The sequence below is a fragment of the Empidonax traillii genome, unplaced genomic scaffold (assembly GCF_003031625.1).
Source record: "Empidonax traillii isolate 1590-97213 ecotype Southwest subspecies unplaced genomic scaffold, ASM303162v1 scaffold1147:size172421, whole genome shotgun sequence".
Taxonomy (NCBI): Eukaryota; Metazoa; Chordata; class Aves; order Passeriformes; family Tyrannidae; genus Empidonax; species Empidonax traillii.
Genome location: NW_020956340.1, coordinates 52,699 through 74,977, shown reverse-complemented (window position 1 = coordinate 74,977; position 22,279 = coordinate 52,699). Strand labels below are relative to the sequence as shown.

At 39.9% G+C, this 22,279-nt stretch overlaps 1 protein-coding gene across 1 annotated transcript in view; it reads right to left on the bottom strand.

Annotated features, from left to right (window-relative positions):
• Positions 1 to 5,852, bottom strand: part of PXYLP1 (2-phosphoxylose phosphatase 1) — a 79,671-nt gene extending 73,819 nt beyond the window's left edge. Inside the window, exon 1 of the mRNA XM_027905359.1 lies at positions 5,823 to 5,852. The gene's annotated coding sequence lies outside the window, so the exon portion shown is untranslated. The remainder of the gene's footprint in view (positions 1 to 5,822) is intronic.
• Positions 5,853 to 22,279: the final 16,427 nt, after the last annotated feature.

Here is a 22,279-nt window from a genome sequence, read left to right as displayed (position 1 = left end):
TTGATGCAAACTAGCATGGTTGCTTCATGAAAATTACATCTTATTAGCTTAAATCAATTAAAAAGATCAGGGAGTTCTAAAACTCTTCCCATTCAGTCTCCCTGAAAATATTTTCTCTTCTGGGACTACGTGCCTCAAACATTGCTTCCTCCATGTTTCTCTGTGGAGAAATCCAAGCAAAATAAATGGAAGTTGTCTATACACAATGCTTCCAAACATTCAAAATAAGCAGATCTTAGGCTGTTTGTTCTAATGCAGGTAAGCAACTCTATAAGAAGGTAATGAAAATGTTGGAGTAAATTGATTTATTTCCCCTGGACCAACAGTGTCCCTTTCATTTGTGTTCATGTAAGTTCCAGTATCTAATATTAATTACTCAGGTGGAAAAAGGGCAGAAGAAGACAACTGGCTGAGCTGAAAACCTCTCCCATAGAAGTGATACTGAGTGTCACTGATTTGATCTTGAATAGACTTGCTCTTGCTTTCTCTAGAATATGCATTACAAATATGTCTGCAAATCTGAGGAAATCTGATTCTGCTTTCGAGAAGCTGGATAGAAGAAATGAAAGATTCACCTGCACAGAAGTGGATATTGTACAGGCAAGTGGGATCCAGCTCCATCACTTTCTCAATGCCTTTCTCAGTGCTTGCAGCTCTACCAGCTTCTCTTTCTGTTCTTCCACACTGCACCCAAGTGAATGGTTTTCCTCAGAGCTGGCATGAGCCCTTCACTGATGAACATTCTTCACAAAAAGGAATTGTTCTGCTAAATTTATGACCTTTCTTAAAGACACATCTGTTTTACTTTTGAAAAAAAAGAAAAAGAATTACAGAAAAGTTTGAGATCTAAGATAGGCCTCCTTACTTCTGAAGGTCACATAACTGATTTTCTTGATTTAAAAGTGGTGGCTGCAGTAAATTAAAATATCTGTAAGGTTTCAGGGTTTGTATCAATGAAGCAGGAAAACAAAATACAGGGTAGTTGTCAAGTGAATCATCCAGAGATTCTCCAGCCAGGACTAGATTTATGAACACTAGAGGAGATTCTGCTCTCCCTTAGGCAACAGCTCAGGTGCAAGAAGTGATGTATGAAATCCAATTACCCTGAGCTTACAAATCCCATAGGATCAGTCATAAAATTATACTGTCTTTTTGACTGTTCATCCTCCTAACTGGATTAATTTTAGTGGCTCAATTTTTACCCCCTCCCCCTCAAGAGTACCCACATTAAAATGCACAGCTATGAATTACATGAGTAGGCCAAATTCAGCACTGTGAACTGGCCATTGCCTCCACAGTTACTAGAAGTCTGCAACAGCTGAGAATGTGGGTCACTAACTATCCTCCATTCATTTAAAGTTGTGTTATAAAACAGATAAGACAATATTGAAAAACAATTTGGGGAGTTGTTTCATTTGTGGGGTTTTTTTTTCCCTAATGTGTTAGCTTTCTCTACCACTGCTGATCCTACTCTGGAATGAAAGTGTTTCACAGAACAGGGCATCACACCTGAATTAGGCAAGTCATTTAAATGAGCATCACTGCAATGGCTGCTGAGTGCACCCTGACCACTCTGATGTGGCATTGTAACTGTGAGGCCAACTTCAGTTCCAGGGCAGCTGAACATCCCAACCTCAGCATCTGGGAACACTGGAAATTTGTGAAGGAAGGTGAAAGGATCAGGTTTGCACACACTGTTTGTTTCAAAGTCCAGATCTTGGGATTTTTTTTTTTTTATTAGCCCCATTTATGCCGCTGTCCTTATTCTGGAAGGAGACTTGCTGATCAGAGCAAGTCAGAAGAGAACCTGTCCCAAAACTAAACATATTTTCTTCTCTGAGAAAGCAGAATCCCCCCCCCCCTGCCCACAGAGTTATCCTACAGACTTTCCAAGTGGAATGATGTGATAAAGGAAGGGATCAGAACAGCCACTGAAGTTCCACCAGGCCTAACTGACCCAACTGCTGGCTGCATCTTGCACCATCTCACATCATGAGGGGATATTTGCAACCACATTTCACCTACAGAGTCAAAAGAAGCAGAGAAAGACAAAGCCTTGTACACATCTAGCCTAAACTGTGTGTTTGTCTGAAGTTTCGTCTCATCCCAGACTCTACTAAATCTTTCTGATATTCTATTCTGATAGTTTCTAACTATTCTGATATTAGGCTTACATTTTTTTGAGCCAAAATCTTCAGAAAAACATGGATAGCACATGAATGGAAGCTTTCCAAGCAGCCATCACTTGGAAAATGACATCTCTGATCCAGATTTCTTTATGACTCACACAACAGGGCTTATATAATTTGTTACTAATATTAGAAATGAACTGCAGGGTTATTTTAAAAAATTGCCTGTTTCCATCTTTATGTAAAAATTTCTGTTAGAGTAACAGAGGGTGTGTATTTTTTCCAATTTCTTGTAAGATAATTCTGTACCTAATACTTCCGAAATACACAAATCCTTTTTCATATATACTCTGATATCAAAGCCCCATGAAGTCAGCAGAAACAAGCCTATTGACTACATGGACTTCAGAGAGCCCTTTCAAAGGGATTTTTTCTGGAGCAAAGATAAAAGATAGATGAAATTACTGTTTTTAAAGAACTTACTGTGCCTTGTGTCTCAGATCTCAAAACATGCTGTCAAATAGCTTGTGACTATCCACATATTTACCCATCAGCTGAAAAAAGTAGCAACTTTCCAAAAGCCACACTCAATAGACCCTCAAGATCTGCTTCGTGGTGGTAGTAGCAGCAATACTATAGTAGTAGTAAATGTCTACTCACCCAGTGCATATTTAGTAGTTCGAGGGTACTGCCACAATGCTTTTGTAGCTGTCTGCTCAATAAGGGCGTTACACACCAGTCTCAGATGTTGCAGTGCTTCTGGTTGTTTCGCTCACCCCAGTCCTGAGGAGCCTTGAAATCCATCACCTTGTGGTTCCACATTGCCTTCCCCAGCACTTCTGATAACACAATTGGCTGGTTTTCATTAAATAATTTTTAAAGAACTTATACAACACATAATTTCATTACTGCTTTTAAAAGGGCTCCAGTTTTCAGCCCTGCCCCGCTGCAAGGCAGCTTGAAACACTCAATAAAGCTTATCCCTGTCTGCTTCTAGTCAGATACATCTCTGCTACAACAAAGTGGTTTTTGGCCCTTTTTACCACAGGATAGGCCTGCTTCCAGCTGAAACTGGGTTCAAAGGGAGTTAGGAAGCAGAGTTCAAAGCTTGGCAAAGAGTAACTCGAAAGCAAGATGGAAGACAAGTCAGGTGAAGGGTGGGAAAAGTACATTAATATTTAATAGCACCTAGAACCAGCCAAAGCAATAGTGTCAGTGTCTCTGTGCTGGTTGGTATTTAAGCACTCAAGATCAACAACCACATTCAATTTGTGTTGTTGTGTATTTGTTTGCTTTGATGGGAAGCTGCAAGGACTTTGATAACTGCCTGAAGAGGAATGTTTCCAGTACAAGTCCTGCTTTGCCTATCAGGAGTTGTCAACACAGCAGTTTTCTTCAGAGCTGTTGCAGGTCAGACAGGGGAAGAACATAAAAGGAGGGGAAGACTACAATATAACTTCAAAATCTCCTTTGGCCTTAACTAGAACTTCTGAATTCCCATGTTGCAGTTTTTTGAAAAATTGATTTTTTTCCCATAACCTCTGTGTGCTTTTCCTAGATAAGCTCAAAGATACATCTCTGGTTGAGAAGCATGCCATCTAACCTCAGAGTGAAATACAGGCTTTACACAAACACGCAGTCCAACTCTTACAGGAACTCACACAACCACAGAGCAATAAAATTCAAGTTCTCAGTCTTAATCTTAAGTTTATACCAGACTCAGAACACTTCTTTCTTCACCTCTGTGATTTTTCTAGGCAGATCAACAACTCTTTCTGTCTCATCTTCTATTCCCAGCAGTGATATTTTCAGCAGAGCTTTTCCCAATGCAGATGAAAGCAGTGGGCTTGTTTAGCACTGCTACCAAGGATTTTCCTCTCAAGGATATCAGCAGCTGTTAGGGTTAGCAAATCCAAAGTTCAGACAACTGCCTCCATAGCATTATAGTTCTCCAAAAATTTCTTTTTGATCTTGAAATCAAACAAGCTAAGCAAAACACTCACTCCTTGCATTGAAGAGCTCTCCATTTTCTCTGAGTTTTACTCAGAAAACACTTTTATGTATAAACTCTCATAATTGCCATGGCCACAGCTCCATAAACAAGTTCTCTCACTGCTTTCCATTAAAAAAAAAAATTCTCTCTTAAAAGGCAAACAATGCAAGGATCATTTACCATCAAGAAAATAAGCCACTGAAAAAAACATGAGAATACTCGATGCTCATTAAAAAAACCCCAAGCAACAACATAGCACTTTGGGCTTCAAACTCTCTGACATTCTGCCCATTCACTATTTGACATTTTCTCTCTGTTTGTGTTACAGAGGTAATAACCAGAGCCCACCCAACTTTAGCCAAGTTACCTCTTCATCACTGCATGTTCTGGCAATTCTGTCTCTTAGGAATTACTACAGTCTATAAAGGTTGTGGGTTCTCAGCACAAGTAGTACCAGCAGAGGAAAACTGCCTTTTAGAGGAGCGATGCAGCACAGACAATAATGAAACATGCAGTGTGCCATCATGGCAGTGACTGTGCAGATAGGACAGGGGAAAGCAGCAAGGGTGGGGGGAAAATCGGGAACAAATCAATGTTTTATCAATGTCCTGCTGAAAAACCTACTAAGTTTGGACCTTCTTTCTCTGAAAGAAGAAAGAACTGTAAGTCCACAAGATTGGGGCAGTGACTATTGTCATGTTGCTGTGCACTTTGCCACCAGCTCAAGGAAGGAACAGACAGAGGCTCCAACCACTCACCTGTCCCACACAGCCCAAATGCTCCTCGTGCAGAACAGCTGGTGAGTCACAGCACAGCCAAGGCAGCAGGCAAGGAGGAGAACAGACAGATAGGGAGGGGAAAAGTCTGAGCTCATCCGTCTCATCTATTTGGAAACACAAGCTGGCCCCCTCTGCTCAACAGGGTTTTAAATTTCTTAGGAAAGCAGAACCTTTTAACTGAAACTAAGCCTTATGGATTTTGCTGATAACAAAAATAGTTTTTCACATTCTTCAAGGTACGTTTCATCCTAACTAATGGTACAGCACTAATCCTCCCCTCCCTTGGCATTTATACCCACCAGAGATCTATTGACAGTGTATTTACACTCAGTACTGCACTACAACTTAGCCAAACTCAAACAGCACTTTATCATTCCTTACTACTCTGTGAGAATCGTAATAAGAATATCTGCCTTGAGACTTAAATTTCCAGCTATCAGACTGGCAGTTTTAATAGCACAATTACAGACTACTAAGACTTTGTTCTGCTAGGTTTAGATATATCATAAATTCAGGCATACTGGGTGCAAATGCATATCTGCAAAAAAGTTTATCACCCAGCTGAAAAGCTAGTCTTGGATTTTTTGATGAAAATTTGGAGACATGCCTTTAATGCTGATCATTAATCAATGTGCAGATCTGACTGTGTGAATTCCCAGAATATGACTCATTCAAAATGCATGTTTTATAGGACTTCATGAAAAGGGCTTCAAGCAATGGAAGGAAAGGTAGAAACAGCCTGCCTTTACTCTGAACCCTCAGGAGTAACTCACCAAGCCTTCCACTAAAGCATCTGCATAGTTATGGCTTTGGGATCAGCAGGTGTGCTTGAACCACTTTCTTAAAGAGCAGAATGGAGGAAGGGACAGACAGGAAGAGAAGAAACATCAGTGCAGAGGTTTTTATTGGCTTAGCACTTACAGAAATGCAGCTTGTCTCCTTGCTCCTGTCAGGAGGTTGGAACAGGAGCTTCTGCCAAGCTCTGTACAATCAGTAAGTTTCCACTCTCCAGCAGCATGAACATGCATTTTTGTCTCCAGGAGGAATGTGAGAGCATCATGTGAATAGGAGTGGTGCAGAGTCCAAAGGGCTCCAGCAGACAAACAGCCACTGATACTGATGAAAGCAGCATACCTAGAGAAGCTGAAAACATCACTGAAAGGAAAAGGAATTTGTTTATCAAGACAAATAGAAGAAAGGGAACTATTGTCAGTCATAACTGCTCCAATTCCAGGTCATGGAAGCACTGAGCACTGAACCATTATTCTGAATCCAGCTGGTTTTATCTGAGAGTAAATGCCAAGAAAGGAGGACAGGCAATGTGTCAGGCCTGAGCTTGACTGTTACACTTCTCCCTGAAGTCTCTGGAAATTTAGAACTGCCTAAAAGCTGTCCTCCTCTTTTATAAGATCTATTAACTTAGCTCTTCAATATGCCAAAACTGAAAGTTCACTGGTTAGACTCCCTGCATCTAATTCTCACTATCATGTTCTCTTTCTTGTGTGTGTGTTACAGCTTCTTAAAATAATAGGAAATTGTTATGGCAGCCACTGCACTCTTGAAACAGCTTTCTAATATAATGTATTGTGGTTCCTGTCGGAGCAAGAAGCTTTCATCAATACCAGACACAAAGCCTTGTCCTGCGGGATTGATCCTGTAGTGGATGGCTGAGCTAAACTGTCTTATGGCAGGCATTTCACACATTTTGCCAGAAGTATATTTCATATACAAATGCCAAATGCATTTTTGGATGATAATTTAATCATTTCAAAGGTTACTACTCATTTCCTTCTGAAGTTCATCATAACTATTTGACAGCATTTGTACTATCATTCCAACCTGTTAGTCTGAAGCACTTTCATTGAGAAGCAACATTTACCTGTAGAGGCATTCCCTGATGTCCACAATGAACTGCTCCCAGAGTGTTGTAAAAAAGCAATTTTGGCCTTGTTTCTTGAACACCCTCTCAGTAACAGAAGAGGAATAACTGGGCATTCTGGTGGTGATTTGAAAACCTCTCATCAGTCTTGAGTAGTAATGGTGCTACTGACAACCAATTGTGGTGAATGTCATCATTCTTGACTGATGACAGCCCTGCTTTTAAAGACCCTGGGGTTAAGCTGCTGAGCAAGGTTTCTGCGGCATGTAGATCCTTCTAACTGAGTATAGATGGTTTAGCACCTCACCAGCATGTTAGGACAGGCAGAAAGGCAGCTCAGGTTCGTGTCAGTTAAGATGATGGCACATTGTTTGGTATAATGAGAGCTCTAACAAGAACCACAGTAGTGTTGCCCCAGATTCTGGAGTTTACTAATTACCCACAGTGCCTCTTTGCCTCCATATATAACATGAAGACTGCAGGCCTTGTTTCTGTCCTGGGACATGCACTAGTTATCTGTGATTAAAAGCTGAAGAGCTACCCCACACTTTATGTGGGAAACTGTAGGTGGGGACAAAGTGAGCAGGCAGTCTCTGGAGTAGTGCTATGCAGGAGCATGTCCCACTGCTGTCACTGACACCCTGCTGTCAGTGTCTGCACACTCACAAAAGGACAGAGGAATTGCCAAACTAAAGAGCTGGTTTCTCCCACTGCCCCTGGGAAGTTTGATCACTTAGTTGTCCATCAGAGTATAGTCCTGTCAAACGTGTTTAAGCATTCATAGCACTGCAGGTGACTCATCTCCAATTTGCTTGATTTCAGCTACATCCTTAAGCACAATTAAAAACTCCCATGACATTCTAATACATTTGAGCTGAAATATTGCTCAATATTTTGAGGAAGTTTCTTAATCTGCATCGAGTAGCTCTAGTTGCTCTGCCTTTTCCATTCTTCCAGGCAGGGTCCAGGCAGTGGGACTTGCTGTTAGTGCAACAGCAGCTCAGCTCAACTACCACAAAGGCCAAATGGGAATGAATATGTCAGCTCTTCCAACTTCTACTGTCACTACAGGATCACAGCAGTAACAAAAAGAAAGCCAAACAGGTAAAAAACAAGAACAGAGATAAGTGCCAAAACATGAGATGTTGAGTTCCCTATTTTTCTGTTACAGGCTGGAGTAAAGGGAGTCATATCTTTCAGATACCTTTCCACCAGCTCTTCCTGATGTAGGCAGAACTACCTGTATCTAGAGAACTAGATGTGTCTATTTAATATCAGGCAATTTAAACAGTGCTCAACACATCCTGATTAGAAATCAGCTCAGCTAATCTACCACAGGGATAATGCAGCACTATATCTGGTCTCCTATACTCAGAAGTACTTATTAAAGCATATTACGGGATACAGGGAAAAGCCCACAATCTCTAGGACAACACTGTAATGGAGGGAAGGACCCCTCCATCACCCAAATCATGCCACACACCCCGTGGTGATGTCACACAGCACAACCTGTATTCTGTTTGCTCACGGGGGTTGTTTCTAGTCAAGCCACGGCTGTAAGAAAGGGCACAGCTAAACTGGGACCCCATTACCAAACTCATCTTCTGGAACTGGGACTCCCCTTTTCAACAGATACGCTAATGTTTACAGGCCACCTCAAATTATTTACAACCTCTTAGCTGACTGTTTTCTTAGAGATGTTTTACAATAAATGATGAATCCCTCAGTCTGTAGGAATCCTACTGTCTGAATAACTTTCTTGACACACTCATATCTGTCCCTTGCAGACTAACCTGCACCAAGACAACATGGCCAACATTTCAGCAGTGTCAGGTTATCTGCAGCTCTTCAATTTCAGCTTGAATTGAAGGTATGTTTAGTATTTCTGAAGACTAATATCTCTTCAAGGAAATACGCGTGGTACATAAAAGGAAAATAAAACCAAATTATGCCTCATATACATGGGATTTGTTCTAGATTAATTAAAAAATATGTAAGCCCTCTGTCCTCAAATGTTATATTTAAAAGTCACTTTGAAAGTGACTGAACTGCCTAGGAATGGAAGCTTTACAATTATGACTACAGACAACATTTGGCTTTGCTAACTTTACAGTCTTCTCCCTCACATTCTCTGTGCTTGCTTTAATCCCGGCAATGATTTTTTTTTTTCTTACTTACAAAAGAAAAAATAGTAGTATGGTACCTTAAGCTGGCTGTAACAAGGGAGGGGAATATGTTAGGAAGATCCAGATATCTATCTGCAAATTCCCTTTGGTGCATTTACTCAGCCCTCAGCCGTCCTTAGCTGTACACTCTGAGAGCTCAGTCCTCCACTGCACTGTTCTAATTTTATGTTCACATCAGAGACTTAATAAGGCTCAAGCATGGACAAGTCTTTTTCAGTCCCATTGTCTCTAAAAAGGCAGAAGATTAAAGGAGTAAGTTATAAGAGAGAATAACAATCCGAACACTTAAAAAAAAATCTGCTCTAACTCACCCCGAAGACAACACTCTTTTTGCACATGTTAGCTCTGAAATGCCATGTGCTCCAGCTGTCCTGGGTAATATCTGCCTGCTCTGGCCCAAGGGTTCTGCTGCCTGGCATCAGAGCACTGCTGAATGAACTTTATTCCCCCTCCATGATGCTACAGCCAGCAAGTAGGGGCCTGGCTGGTGACTGTTCTCTTCTTTCCTGCAGAGGCTCAGCACAGCAGAAGCTCTGACCTCATTTTGCAGAGTTTTTCAGCATGTAAGAGAGAAAAAGAACGTGGCATTGCTCCTCACCAGACTTTCCTAAGTGGTGGTAGTAGCAAGGTGCCATTGGTTTTGGGGAAAAAGAAGAAGTGGCATGGCCATTTCAGGTTAGGGAAAGAGGCCATGTGCACAAGTTATGCAATTTTCCTAAATTCAGAATGAAATAATCTCCAAGTATTTCTTTACTATTTACTGCTTTATAGACTTCAATGGAATAAAAACTCCACTGTAGTCAGAAAGTTAACACAAAAATAACCAATCCATACAGGGCAAGTGAATTTATCTACAAATCCAGACATCTCTGTATGAATAACCTTTGATATCATTCCCTCAGCCTTATTCCCGACTGTAATTCTGTACATGAACCTTTCTCTTGGGTGTGGAAACATATGTGGCTCCATCTGTCTCACAGCTGGCGATGCCTTCTTGCAAAATAATTGTTGGGTATCCAGTGCAATGTAAGAAATCACCATCAACTACCAGAATGTGTTGCCTTTTGGCTCACTTTTCTATTAAGATGCCTGTAAATCTTCTGAGCTACAGCCAAACGACCACATCTGTTGCTGAACAGAACACAACCCCATAAAGGCCTCGAGTATTTCTTTCCTCTGCATGTCCATTACCAGCCCTTGGAATCAGAGCAACCTAATTCCTAGTTTTGGGACAAACTCACTGTCAGAGCATTTCTCACCAGATGTTCTTTAAAACATGCTTTAAAATATGCTATAAAGCATATACTTTACTTGTTAAGCAACTAGTGATAGTACTTCTAACTACTTGGGGCATCATTGTTTGGGGCCTGTGAAAACAAGGCTGGGAACAAAAATATCCACTCAACAAAAAATATCCACACAACAAAACCACACCTGAGGAACATGAACCCATGATATCCATCAGGTCTATTGGTTTTTAAGACAGTTGAGAAAAAAAAAAAAAAAAAAAAAAAAAAAAAAAAAAAAAAAAAAAAAAAAAAGAAGGATATTTACATGAAACAGCCCAGGTAATACAGAGTAATGGATAAATATTGTAGTTTCACCCTACCACAGAAATTATCATCACTGACAAAGACACTCAGGAGGTAGAATGCTTAGGTTCTATTGGGAGCCTGAGGAGCTGGAAGTGACACTTTGTTTGAGGTTTGCACAGTTTTATTCAAACAAGTATTTCCTTCACACATACATCCATCACAAACAGCTTTCATTCTGAATGCTGAAGTCATGTTGAAATAATTGCAACAAACATTGGAAAATTAATGAGGTTGAAAAAAAAACCCCATTGCTTTCTGTAAAGCAAGTTTGAACACTGATATTTTCACTCAAAATCTACACTGCTTTCTAGGAAACCACTTTGAGCACTGAAGTTTTCACTGGCCATGTCTGCATTCTATCAAATACAAACAAAATCAATGATTTGGCAGCTTGCTCTGAAGCTAAATCCACTCTCCCATTTAAGAAAGGAAAACTCTATTGCACTGGAAGAGGCCTGCTGTTTATCCTGCCTTTAATTGATGTCTCCATTACCTGACCTCTCAAAAAGGCTACAAAAGCAAACATCACAGCACATGTTTCTGGCTGTCCTAATCTCTCCCTGTCCAGGCTGAGCTATTGATTTCAGTTGAAGATTAGCCAACACTGAACTCTAAGTGATTACATGCAGTGTGAATTAAGTTTTCCACGCAGAGTCTGATGAGCTGGAAGTGTCACATTGTTTGAGGATGGCTCAGTTTTATTCAGACTGAAGTATTTCTTTCACACATACACACATCCATTCCCTCCAATACAGTTCAAGAAGTCAATTATTTAATGGTCTTCGGCCAAGTAAGTCAAGCCTCTATTGAGAATGCAATCCCAAATTCCAACTATTGAAATTCTCAGAAACTGTAGTCAAAATTGTGGATATGCTTATCTGACCTGGTGGAACATAGCCTGTTTTGTGATCACCAAGTAGTTTTGGTTTTGGTTTTGGGGGATTTTTTACAAACTGCTACCTAATTGCACATTGTTAACATCATGGTATTTGTCATTTTGCAGCATTACACGCCAGCATTGTTTGAAAATATCCTACTTCAGCAATAATTTTGTTTCTTCTAAAGCAGTGACAAAAAGAAGAAAAGGTTGGATCTGTATTTGTAAGCTATTTTTCTATCTATTTCTTTTCAGAACTAGGCTGAGGTTGAAAATAAGCTTCCACAGCAACCCATTCTGATATCATAAGCAAAAATAACTATGTTTCTGAAATGACATCAGCAGCTGGCAGTGCTGGCAAATTATCTGTCATCTGATTTTAACTGCACAGTTCCTCTGGTTAGAAAATATCACTAATAAATACAAGTAAAAATTGCAGAAGAGAACTGTTTTCAGCATATGCTCAGACCTCCAGTCCTTTCTGTGACTAAGTGACTGGAAGAAAAAAGTATCTTGGACTTGGTCTAGGCTGGAATTCTTAAAGGCAACTCACAGAATTAGGAAACAACAATCTGTTCACTGTAAATATAAGTTAAGTGAAATATAAAGTCTCATTTCTATAATTTAAAATATTTTCAGATCTCAGGATTCCCACTGCCTCCCCCCCCAGTAATTTAAATTTATCACTGCAATTGGTTTCAGTAACTCTCTTGCATAATATGGAAAGACTGTTTCCTGTAAGTGCCACGTATCCTTTTTCTTGTAATGCTCACCAGTGTATTTTGAACTCTCTGTCACACCACATTTCAAAGAGGGTTTGAACGTACTCTTTATGAGGGCTACATCCATAGCTTGTTTATAAAGTGTCACCCTGATAATCATAGGAGAGTTGGATTATAATGCAGAGGGTTTGTTTCACTGTTTTTTATAACCAACAGGGAAGCAAAGTTCTTATTGTGATAAATCCTTGTTACTTGTCAAGCTCTGAGAACAATACCTTTTTAAATTAAGTCTATGTTTACCTTAAGGAATCAGTAGTCTTAGATCCAACTCAACTTATTGTTCTGGAAATAACTGTTGGAGAATGGCAAGTAACTTTTCCTCCCAATGCTATGAACTCAGATTTTTTAAGAAAAAAGCCAACCATCAGAGTACTGTCATTCAGTGCTTCTTCCTAAAAAACAAACAAACAAACAACAAAACCAAGCAAACAAACAAAAACCCCAAACAAACAGAAGATACAGAAGATAAAGCCATTCAAAGAAACCTTTACACATTGCTAAAATAAAAACTAACTTTTTATTAACATTTATCTCAGAACAAAGTCAAAATGAGAAACCACTATTAGTGTCTCTACCACCATCCCAGAGATGCAGCAGCTACATCTGCACATACAAATCTGACAATTACTTGAACAAAGTTGTATATGCCTCCCCCTCCATCTCCCTTACATGTCAGAATGGATCATATCCATTTCTGAGGATGATTTTAACATCCAGAGTGATGATTTTCATCATTTGAGTATTCTTGTTATTGACACCATAAAAATCAGTAAAAGATTGTGAAGGACAGTGGGATGGAGCAGGAAGAGCTGGGCTCTCCCTGTGGGAAGGCTGGAGGGAGCCAAGGATGGCCACAACAGTGTCTGGGCAGCGAGTTCCACAGGACACAGTCCCACAGCACTCGAGGGGAGTGATGGCAGCAGGTCCTGTCAGTGCTCCAGTGATTGACAGGCAAAAGCAAGGTAACAATTGGATCCAAGGGCAAACTGGGAAATACAAACAGTGATTCATGAACAGGACTAGGAACAGGCACAACGCCTGTGATCCAGCTCAGGCCAGCATTTAAGGCTCAAGTTTAAGATTGGACAAGTTTTAGACGCCTGGGTAGGTGGTGGGTATGCCCTGCAGCTGGATCCATGGCATCTCTTCCAGCACTTAACTGCTGACAACTCAGACTCACATTGGTTTCTCTAAAATTCAGCCTTTTTTCTCTGACATCCTTTCCCATCTCTAAAGAAAACAAAGTTGTAGTGCAGAGGCTTCTATCACCCACTCACTTCATTAAGTCTGTACCTTTATTACAGTGGGGATGTCCCTTCGTTTCTTTGCAATGACAGATGGTGTTTAGGAAAGAGAGTTTGGTTTACAGTAACTGGTAGTAAACTGAAAAAAAAATAATTCAAAGCATCTGCTCTAACAGAAGACTGATGTAAGCCTCAAGTTACACAGCAAACCTCCCCTGAGACTCCACTTCATGTAAAAATGTGGGCAAATATCTGGATAAAACACTGTAATAGACAGGGAATCAAACTTCCATTAATCTACCCTCAGAATTTGTAGGACATAGAAAAGAAAGTCAGCACTTTCTGGATTTAGGAACTTTTGAATTCTGTTTGGAGATCCTTGAAGCACATGTGTCTTACATAATCTCACACAGACTTGGCTTTGTGAACACATAGACTGCTGCTTTGCTCACATGGCACACTAAAACCAAGATAAGATGCAAAGAAAACTGGAAGAACATTGGGGGAAAGAATAAGGAGTGTATTCTTGGCCAGAAATTCTTTTACTTTGAGAGATGGAAATTCCAAAGATTCTTTTTAAAAAGAGACATGGAAAATTTCATAGCCTGATTAAAAATAGCGGGTTCGAAATGTAGGTCACCATTCATGACGGGTAATGCAGAATTCCTATTTCATTTATGGGAAAACATACATCCTCTTAGACATATGTTTTAGCATGAAATCAAGATAATACATCAAATTTCCTCATCACTTCATGTCAAAGATAAGAGTTAAATGCAGTTCTTCCTACCATAGTGACTAACAACCTAACTCCAAATGCAGTCAAGACTGAAAGATTAATTTGTCACTGCACTGTCACTGCAGAGATCCGGGTTCGATTCCCGGTCGGGGCCCCTCCCCGGGCAGATGGAGCTCGTTAGCCCGTAAGGCAATCCATCTACGTCCTGAGGACCTCACTGCCACCGTCCAAGCGTGCTTGGCCCCGGCAGATGAACCTCAGGATTAAAGGGTGGGCTCAGTTCCGCGCACACTGTGTCTCGCCTAAAAAATCCAATGCGCAGGCTGGAAGGTGGAAAGACCTTCCCCGGTTCTTCGTTCGCGAAGAGACTGGCCATTTAATTTGTCAAAACCAGCTCCATCAGATCTCACTCATCACATCACAAAACTCACTGCTCTTTCCACAAGGCTGATAAGATCAAATTCATCCAAGCTGCAATTTCACCAAGGCTAAGGGACACACAGCATGTTATGAGTGAAACTACTTGAGGTTCCTTGTGTCTAAACTTACAAAAAATATGTAGAAGATTTTCCAGGGTATTTTCAAAGAAATAGGAAAAATAACTACTGTATTAGATTAGAGAACAGGTTAAAAAATAAATGAATTTGTGCTTATGGGAGAGAAAATAACAGCACTGAGAAAACAAGAGTTACCAGTGCTTTGTATCTGAGATGTGATGTGTCCCCAGAATTTACATGAGCCTACATGTGCTAAATAAATTCCAGAACAAATGGGGATTTCATCTCTTTGACCTGATGCCCTGCCCCAGACCAAGCATTAATTGTTCATCCTAATCTTGTTAAAAAGTTATCAAAGGTCAGGTAAATCAGTATTCCATAAAGTCTTGAATCAAATAGGTCAACTTGTAAGTTTCCTTTTTTTGATTTGTTAAACATCTTTTAAACTGGAATTGCTTACACTGTAAGTTCTTTCCATTTCTTAAAGTGCCTTTTTTAGGCCAAGGAATCCCTTCCACAGGCTGTTCAGGGGCAGAAAATCAATTACGATCTGACTCTTTTAAAAAACCAAACCAAACCAAACTTTTTTCTCCCCACCATTTCTGGAAGTAAATGAGACTGTCAGAAGAATCTGGAACGTGACAAGACATTTCCATAGCCCACAGGAAATAAGGAATTTTATACAGTGAAAGTAAAATTGGAAAGAATATTTGCCTCATAAGGATAAACAACCTGCTAACAATTCTTCATTTGTAGTGACAGCTGAGGTAACAGTTTTCCTTCTAGCTGTGCTTCCAACACTTCAAAACTGAGGATCTACCTGAGCTTTGTGTCGTAACTACAATATCCAGGAAACAAACTATACTGCCAGCTGCTCAACAACACTTCAAATGCATTATCTCTAGGGAAAAAAAGCAAAGTCTCCTGGCACTATTCCTTTAACTTCATTAGCAATAATGAAGTTTATGCCCCTAATGTACACCTGAGTCAGCAAATTCCTTGTCCAGGCTTAGACAAGCTAGAGAAGTAATATCTCCTCCAGATGCAAATTAATTATTAAACTACATCTATCAGGTGAGAGCAGCAAGGTGATTGACTCCCTAGGCAACTGCTGGTGGCCTGGAAACACTTCCACAGCCTTTGTGCACAACTAAGACGGTTGGGTTTGCCTAGTTTTCCAAATCAAGCTGCTTACATAAAATGCTGAAGCCCAGAGAGCCAGGTGTGCTGCTGGGATCCTTCCTCTGCACTTCAGCACAGCCTCTTCCAACAAACACAACAGCCAGGTGTGGTTTGGAACCACACTACTACTGAGCTCCCTGGGTTTGCTTACTCCAGCTTTGCAAAACCTATGTATGCAGTCACACATTCACCCTTTCTAAATGAGTCACACTTCCTTCTGCCCTTTGATTAAAAGCAAAAAAAAAAAAAAAAAAAGTATTGAAATTTTTCAAACTTACTTCTGAATCATGGGACATTGTTTACACAACTCTCTCAAAGTAAGCTAAGGACAGGAGCCCTTGCTCTAGTGATGGGCTGAAACTAAATTGCGTCATGGATTCACACCTTTCAAAAGAGGGATGCCCTGTCAAGGTATGCTACCCATTTTCTCACAGTTTGAGACTCAGCTGAGCATAGTGTGCATACCATACTTGAAATGTTTCATTCTACACTCCAGGCGCTGTAGAGAATCAGAAATTCTCACTTTTTTTCTCTGCCTAAACTTATTCATGACCCCTGGTGACTCTGCTAATATTGACTTTTAGCTTATGTAGTATTTTACTTCTCCGGTTTCTGTAGTTTATTCTCTTGACATATATTTTGGTAGCAGCCATATCTTATCTTAGCCTTTATTTATCCAGCCTAAACAAACCAAATCTTTTAAGTGTTCTCTGATATGATAAGCCCTCCACGAATGGCTCTTCTGTACACCTGATTCAGTTTGAATAAACCTGTGGTAAAAACTGACAGCCTTAGTTATGCCCGGTGATCCCCACAGCTCTCATGAGGGCCAAGCACAGTAGAATTAAGTACTTCCTTTTCTCTGCAGCAAATATCTGCATATTCCTGATTGCCAAACCCAATTTTCAACACATAGAATTTATACCTTCCCTAACAAGCACCTCAGGATATTGATATGACTTATCCTGTCTCCACTCTCGCAATTCACGCTGCCTCTTGTTCTTTCTGTCTTACCTGCCACTCTCACAGTCCTCGTGTTCGTGCTCCTGATATCCCCACACCTTTGTCAAAGATCAGCTGCTCTTCTCTCCCTCTTTCCCTCCTTATTATCCTTTTTCCCCTCTCCTTCTCTGCTTTATCTTCGGAATATTTCCAGAGATTCTGTAAGTTGCAAACTTCAGGGTAAACAAGTAACTGAGGAATAGACTTACAAATGTGTATCTACAATAGTGTATTACAAAGGTTTATAAATCCTCAAGGAACAAAGGCTGCTCCATTCTCAAGAAGAAGAAGGCCTATACAAAGTATAAAGACAGTTGTTTAGCACACCCTCCCCGCTGGCTTTTTTGGTCAAAAGGTCATTTCTAAATTCATCACTGATCTGTCCAATAGTTTTGGTTAAAGATCTGTCTTGTCTCATCCTGCTTGGAGCTAAAAATATATTATTAAACAGATCAATAGAAGGGTATTCATAAATTCACAGGACTTATTAAATCTCTCAGAATGGTCAGCTTTTGCTGGGATGGAGTAGAGGTCCTCCAGCTACTGTGCTTTAGACCATTACACAAATTCAATTTTACCATTTCAAAAGAGCAGTGCAAACACACTCATTTTGTTCACTTTCAGATTCAGTACATTTTATGAGCTAAAAAACATTCCTTCTAATATCTTGCTCCAGATTCACAACTTAAAATATGCTCAACTCCTGGCAACAAAAACACTAGTCCTGAAATGTATGCTGATGGCATTTATCACTCGAGTCTGAGTTGCACAAGTCAGAAGGCAAGTTATTTATAGGACAGTAATGTAGGATTTGGGGGTTTATATGTCTAAAATTCTTTTCCCTTTACTGAAAAGCTCTGTGAACATATTAGCAGAGACAAAAAGAACACTATGTGAAAGCACAAAAACCATCTCCCCAGTTTTGAACAGTTTATGGAAGCAAACTAGATCAAATATGAGGAAAATGGTATTTAAAGGAAAAAAAAAACCAAACAAATCAAACATTTCTTGATCTCTTACAACATGTACTAAAGAAACCCATCCAGTTTCTTCCCACAGGCTTACTTTAGATCTAAATTTAACCCCTCTGCCAGGTCTTCATTAGCAATAATGAAGCAGTTCAAGTTCTCTATGTCATTAATAAGCTCATTAAGAATGAGCTCAAGTCTCATTTCTAAGCCAGACATATCAGGAAATTAATGCTGGCTGTTTAACAAGCTGTACTTCACCTATTTACAAATGTTGAATCAAATTGCTTTTAAAAATGCCTTCCGTGGAAAGGAGAAAATAACATAAAAAAAAAGGGAAGCCTTAGTTACCACTATTCCTTTTCCAAAGCAAAGAAGTTGTAATGTTTAAGGTCTGACTTCCTTGTGAGAGCAGCTCTTTCCCTCTTGGAGTACCAGCCCACTCAGACTTTGTTACTGCTGTTATTACTCCACTTCTACCTCACTCCCGCTGCAGTGCAGGATACTCAACCTTATTCCTTCTGAAAGGAATCCAGGAGAACTTCAAACACCCTCAGGATAGCCCACACCAAGTGTACTCACACAAAACATTACTTTGTGAAATTTAGGGAAAATAAGCTTTGATCTAGCACATGAAAAGTGCTCTGACAGTTTCTCAAATCAGAATGTTGAGTTCCTAGAAACACTTAAAAAGGAGAACATAAAGTTAGTGGCCACAATTTTGGGACTAGTCTGGATTTATTCTTTCTTCTAGAAGCTCTTGAAATATTAGGAAGAATAAAGGAAGTGAATAAAATTTAACTTCCTAGACTTGAATTCTGAGTATTCACAGTTTATTTTCTACATCTTATCATTCCTGAACACATATATTTAAATGGAATACCTAAAGACATCTCCTCTGGCTTCTCACGATGGTTGGAGACAAGCAGAGCAGGGTGAATGGGACAGTCATTTGAAGGCATAAAGGAGATCAGGAAAAGGTTCTAGGGAGAAAACTAATCAGCATCCCCCAGCTGGGCCTCTTCCTGTGCTTTGAGCAACTTCCATGGATTTACTTGCTCTAGGGAGGTTCGTTTCTTCCTTCTCACTCCTCAGCATCTCAGGGCTGGCAATTTCATAATATTTTTTGTGCTTCACAAGGCTTTAAAAGAGAGGCCAGGCTCTGCCTGCAGCTCTCAGGAGCACCACAAGCCATACACAGTCTGATTTATTCCCATGGAATTCCCTGAGCCAGGGCATAAGGTGAGCTCTGGATCACTGTCTTCTGTTCCTCAGACTCAGTTCTCATTCACAATCAGGAAAGGGGTTTTGGGTTTGTTTTTTTTTTTTTTTGCATTCACACAGACTTGAAAAATATTTTGGACTGAAGGATCCTACCTACCTTTCAAGTCTCCTGGGGATACAAATTTCCCTCTGTCCAAATAAGCATGTAACACATACATCCATTATTGCATGTCATCAATAAATAATTTTACCCCACAGCAGGATAATTTCACAGAAGGGGAAAAGAATTAGATTAAAATAGCCCAGAATCAAAATTCCCAACTGAATAAACCTTATTTTCACATTTAGTAAAGGAAGAAAATACATTTCTCTGAGCTTGGTCAGAAAAAGGAATAATGTGTCAGATAAACAGAGCATCAAAGAATGCTAAATATTTTAAAATAGGTTGCTTAGTAGAAACATTATTTCATGGGAGAATTGTGTTCTATTGTTTTATGTGGGTTAACCTTGGCACTGTTAAAAGATGCCAAATGCTTGTTTAAAGAACACTATAGGGCAAATAAAGCTGTGACTACACTAAGTCTCTGTTTCAGATGTGAAGTTCTGGTCTCATTTCCTGTATATTTTAAACTTGTGAAATGTGGTCATATAAATATTACAAAAAAAAGAGCGTCATTAAAACCACAATAATAAGAACATGAATCCTACACAGTAGTTTTGAATAGAAGCACAAATGCAATTTTTAGAACTTAATTGAAAAATGGCAGCAGGGATTCTGCTGCATGGGAAAAATATAATTCCACCTTAGGCTGCTATAAAGGAGCAGAAAAAAACCCAGGTGAATCAGATATTCTAATGTATCCCATAGCTCTTTTTTTTTACACAGAAAGCTACTCATGAAATTTAAGAAAGGGTATTTTCTGTTCAAGGACTACCAGACAAAAAGTGCAGCACATAGTATGTGTATCCTGAGAAAAAGTCAGAGATAGAAAGCACAGAAACAAGGGTTTTTTTTTTTTTTTTTGTTATATTTTTTCTCCTTCTTGTCACTTTGCTGAGTCCTACTGCACATTTGATTTACACCAAATAGAATAGGAAAAGTAAACCCCAAAGCCAACAAAACAAATTCTTTTAAAATTTGTTATTTCTAAGGAATCAAGGAGTGAAAAAGACAGAACACTGAGTTACTCAGGTTTTGCAATAAAATTATGGGGGAAAAATAGAATCTTACAGAGAGTGGGATGAATAAAATCTTTTGAAAATGGGACCTCATGCAATTTGGATGCTTTTATTTACGTTCTGGGCTCTCAAGAGTGATTCCACGAGGTGTTTCCTCTCCACACTTACTTCTCCCCAATGGATGAAAGGGGAAATACACTGCAAGAATCCATATCCATCAAACATTATGGGATATGCAGTCCAGTCAGAGAGTCCAGCCTAGCACAGAGAATAGAAGTAGTATTAAAGTCAGCTCTCAAGAAATACTGCAAAATTATTTGAATCAAAGTGTTTCAGACCCCCAATAAAGACTGAAAATATATCAGTTGAGACCTGCTAAGTATGTCAGTGGAAAAACGAAAGTTTCTATAAAAAGATACAATTTTAAAACATTACAGAGTATCTAATTATGCAAATAAAATGTTTCAATAGCACTACTTATTCTAGCTGTTCAGTCAGTATTCATGAAAATAATCACATTACATTTTTCCATTTCTCGCAGTAGAAGCCATAAGTGCCAGATGAAGTTAAAAGCTCCCAGATTAGGTGTTCACCTACACAGAGACAGAATGAAACAGAGCCTTTATTTGGTATTTAATCTTCTTTTGAGTTTTCTGGGACATGTGCTCGCTGGATGGCATCACATGGCCTGCAGAAAACCCATCTTCTGTTCCCTCTTAAGCTACTGCTGAGGGAATTGGAAAAAAACTGAACTTGTGACCTCACGCTAAGTACTTCTTATATGACTGTCTTTCATGTAGCATTTAATAAAGCCACTGGTGGAGTTTTCCAGTACCCTCAAAATATTTTATCTGTTTTAATTAACCTGAATATATTTACTCTTTTCTGTGTGACAGCTTGTACCAAGCAGCATGTGATCCTTTCTCACTTTTTGAAGATTAAACCCAACGTGCCTCATGTACATTTACTACAGGTTTGTGAAAGTCTTGCCTGTCTTTCTGTTTTGGAGCAATTACCAGTCATTTGATCATTAGTTTCAACTGCATGCTGCAAGGAGTAGCAATGCAGAACAGCAACTGCAAAATCATTGTCCTACTTTTACTTGTCCCAGTTCAATGTAATGACAGCACTTTCACATCTCACACTTCTCCCACCCAGCCTCCTCCTTAAATCCCACCTGTCTTGCAAAATCTCACTTCACATTTCCAGCTTATTTTTCTTCCACGTCAGCTCACCGGCTCAGAGGAGGATTTTCGGTTTAAAAAATAACTTTCAAAATGCATTCCTGTTTTATTAATACACAAATCAAAAATTGTTGTGCTATTGTGAGACAGCTGCTTATATTTTGGAAGATCTCTGTATTTATTGTGTGGATATTCATGAAGATTTTAGTAATTTATCTGCTTTTAGGTGCCTGGATTTTCAAAATATTAGCCCTGACAACAATTTTACACATGATGTTAAGTATATATATATAATATAAATATATTTAGCCCTATTTATTTCCCCTCATCTGTGTATTTTTTGAGGGAAAAGAAGATGAAGGTTGCTCAGGGAGCTGCAGATAACAGGATGGGTCATGATGGAAGGGACCACAGTGGGGCATCTGCTCCCACCTCCCTGACCCAGCAGGGCCATCCCAGAGCCCACGGCACAGGATTGTGTCCAGGCGATTCTGGAATCTCTCCAGAGAGGGACACTCCGCTCCCTCTCTGGGCGATCTGTCCCGGTAAAGAAGTAAAGTAACCAAGTTCTTCCCCGCGTTCAGGTGGAACTTCCTGGGCATCAGTTGCTGCACGTCGCCTCTTGTTCTGTTGGTTGGCACCCCCCGCAGAGTCTGGCTCTTGGCGCTCCCGCTTTAGATGCTTACACACACTTGAAGTGCCCGTTAGAAGGAAAGGGAAAAGGCCCCGGGAGGCAGGGACAGGACACGGCCCGTCCCGCTGTAACTGCGCCACCACTCCACAGCGTGAGGGGGAAAAACGGCCCCGCCCTCCGCGCCCGCCTTATGAGGCAGCGCGTGC